The sequence below is a fragment of the Thamnophis elegans genome, chromosome 12, assembly GCF_009769535.1.
Source record: "Thamnophis elegans isolate rThaEle1 chromosome 12, rThaEle1.pri, whole genome shotgun sequence".
NCBI lineage: Eukaryota > Metazoa > Chordata > Lepidosauria > Squamata > Colubridae > Thamnophis > Thamnophis elegans.
This window is the reverse complement of record NC_045552.1, coordinates 20060220-20063975: the sequence shown is the minus strand read 5'-3', so window position 1 is coordinate 20063975 and position 3756 is coordinate 20060220.

Genomic DNA, 3756 nt, shown 5'->3' with positions numbered 1-3756 from the left:
GTTCTTAGAAGGAATTAGCAAAGCGCATAACCCTTATCTAAGACAGGCCAGGGGACTGCCCGACCTGTGCTGACAAATGTTTGATTAGTATTGAGCAAGCTGATTGTCTGCATTCATGAGAGTCATACCAAAATGTGTACTATTGAAAACCTCCCAGATGTAAACACTTACATATTCCCATCAACTTTGTGAGCCTGACATCAATGTAAAGGTTCCCCTCGCACATATGTGCTAGTGGTTCTCGACTCTAGGGGGCGGTGCTCATCTCCATTTCAAAGCCGAAGACCCAACACTGTCCGAAGAAATCTCCGTGGTCATGTGGCCGACATCACTAAATGCCAAAGGCGCACAGAATGCTGTTACCTTCCCACCAAAGGTGGTTCCTAGTTTTCTACTTGCATTTTTTACATGCTTTCGAACTGCTAGGTTGGCAGAAGCTGGGACAAGTAACAGGAGCTCACTCCGTTACGCGGCACTAGGGAGTCGAACCGCTGAACTGCTGACCCTTCTGATGGACAAGCTCAGCGTCTTAGCCACTGAGCCACCACATCTCATGAGCCTGACATAGGTGCACTTACTTGAACTCGGAGGAGACAAGCAGAACGATACTGTAATTGCATGTTCCTGGCTAATTTCTCCCAGGAACCAAAGCAACGTTCCAAACTGACGTGCCTTTAAGCAGGCCTCACTAAACCAAGAAGAACTCAGCAAGCAGCTATGGATAGATTTCCTTTTTGCAACCTATCTAGTCCTTGACTTACACCAGTTCGTTTAGTGACCATTCAAAGTGATAAGTGCTCTGAAAACAGCTATGTATGTCCGGTTTTCAGTTATGACTTTTGATCATGGGATGAAAATTCAGATGTTTGTCAATTGGCTCGTGTTTACAATGGCTGCACTGTCCCAAGGTCATGTGGCCCCCTTTGGTGACTTTCTGACAAGCAAAGTCAATGGGGAAGCCAAATTCATGTAACAACCAGGCTACTAACTTATCAACTGCAGCGATTCACTTAACAACTGAGGCAAGCAAGGTGTAAAATGGGGCAAAATTCACTTGAGAAATATCTCACTTTAACAACAGAAATTTTGGGCTCCATTGTGGTCATAAGTTGAGGACTACCTGTATATGCAGATGGTATGAGCCACTCACTACAAATAACTTACTACGGACTTGCATAAATTCTGGGTACAGGTAGTAATTGTTCAGTGACCAATAAGGATTGGAAAATTGGTTGTTAAACAAATAAGACATTATACTAAATCACAACGTTGCTTACAATGTTATTTTAGCTTTACTTTGCTTTACAGACCTGCAAAGATGTAAATGTGAAGGTTGGTCCTAAGGTTACTTTTTCATCAACATCGTAAGTGCAAATAATCCCTAAATGTACTGCATTTTTCAATTTCAGGGCCACTCTCCAGATTCTGCCCTTCTTTCCACTAGCCTCTAGAACCGTGATGGCGAACCTATGCCACGCGTGTCACAGGTGGCACGTGGAGACATTTGTTAGGACACGCAAGGCGTTGCCCTGTAAACTCCAGCGCGCATGCACATACTGGCCAGCTGACTTTGGCCTTCTTTTCAGGCTGTTTTTCACCCTCCAGAGGCTTCCCTGAAGCCTCCAGAGGGCGAAAAACTGGTCCTACAGCCAAACCAGAAGTTTAGGAATGGACTTTTGGTTCGGCCATAGGGCCGTTTTTCGCCCTCCGGAGCCTTCAGGGAAGCCTCCAGAGGGTCTCGGGGAAGGGGGGCTATATTCACCCTCTCCAGGCTCCTAGAAAGCCTCTGGAGCCTGGGGAGGGCGAAAAACAGCTCCAGTATGTGCCAAAAGCGGTGTGTGTGTGTGTGTGTGTGTGTGTCATAGGATTATGGGTGTGGACACGCCTATGCATGACTCCCTGCACCTCCCCCACTTTTGGCACCCGATGGGGAAAAGGTTAGCCATCACTGCTCTAGAATATGACATGGAAAAATTACTTGGCTCTTGAAGGAGCCTCCTTGACTGGCTTCAAGCAGTCTAAAATAAAGCCAGTGGCAATGGTGGCAGTAGCCAAGGAGAAAAATCCACAAGATGAAAGACATCATTGCAAGAAATTATGCAGTTCATTTTCCTTGGAGCAGAAATGTTTATATTATTAACTACAAGTCTTTTCACACTCAAGAGTTTCTGCAACTAAATTCTTTCATATTCAGAGTTCCTGCAAGTATACGTACATTCTTTCAGTGATGATAATCAGCTTAAGTCTGTTACGTCCACATATATGTTGTTTCCTCGTAGATTGCCTTCACATTTTACTCTTTCATGATGGAGTAAGCGCAGAGTAACATTCTCTCCAAGCTTATTTGTAGCTTTTTGTCGCAGCATCAGGGAAAAGCCATTATGTCCTTTTTTGCATGGGGAACCAGTCTGTGGAACTCCATGTCACAGTAGTTTGGGTTTCTTCCTTTGAAATCTTTCAGTCTCCCACAAGCCCCTTTCTATGTTGGTTTATTGGACTGTTTCTGCAGCATTTTTCATAAGCCACTCTATTTGTTTCGCGGTAAATGGCTTTTTCATAGCCAGTGTATTTTTATTAGTCCCATCCCAATCCTATGAATGGTTGATTCAGAAAAAAACACAAGCAGATAAACTTTGTTTTTTCAGGAATAAACCTCTGGGTAGCAAATATGTTTACACCAAGACAAATCCTACTCTCAAACCTGACCCAACTTAGGTAATGGTAAAGGTAAAGGTTCCCCTCGCGCATACATGCTAGTCATTTCCGACTCTAGGTGATGGTGCTCATCTCTGTTTCAAAGCCGAAGAGCCAGCGCTGTCCGAAGATGTCTCCGTGGTCATGTGGCTGGCATGACTCAACGCCGAAGGCACACGGAACGCTGTTACCTTCCCACCAAAGGTGGTTCCTATTTTTCTACTTGCATTTTTTACATGCTTTCCAACTGCTAGGTTGGCAGAAGCTGGGACAAGTAATGGGAGCTCACTCTGTTGTGTGGTGCTAGGGATTCGAACCGCCCAACTGCCAACCTTTCTGATCGACAAGCTCAGCATCTTAGATACTGAGCCACCACGACCCAACTTAGTTCCTAATAAAACAGAGGAACATACTTAAATGGGCACCAAAGGAATGGGAATATTTGAGAGGTAAGCAAAGGTGGGCGGGGGAACCATCACAAACCTCCTTCACAATAGATACCCAGCCACCTTAACAAAAGGCTACAGAGGGGGAACTCCTACCCCGATTGGCCAAGACTCGATTTCCCAGGACACTTTGCACGGCTATTCCGCCTAGTCCCACTTAGTCTAGACCTCTGTTGGTCGTTTTCAGTGCCCTTTCTGTCGAAACGCCACCTTGATTGGCTCAATGTAACATCACTTTTGTAAGTGGGCGGGTCCGTCCGCGAGCCTGTTTTAGAAAGTAGCGGGAGCATTATTCTTTGCCTCTTCTTGTCTTGGGGCCACGGATGACGGGCGGAGTTTATTGGTCAGCATTTACGTCAGTTAATCGTAGAGGGCGGTATCCTAATCCGAAACCAAAGGTTGAGATCAAAGAGAAGAAGAACAAACCACCGCCTTTCTTTCTCTCCCATTGGGAAATATCGAGACTGCCCCGCCCCTCTACTCTAACTCCGCCCCAGGATTGGACACGCTCCTCTTCAATCCTTTCTGTCACAGACTTTCAGGCCGGTCCTTGTTATCTTAGGGAAGGGGCGGTCGGTGGCTGCTGCTCTCCTTCATTGGCCGGCTCGCCCGTCTC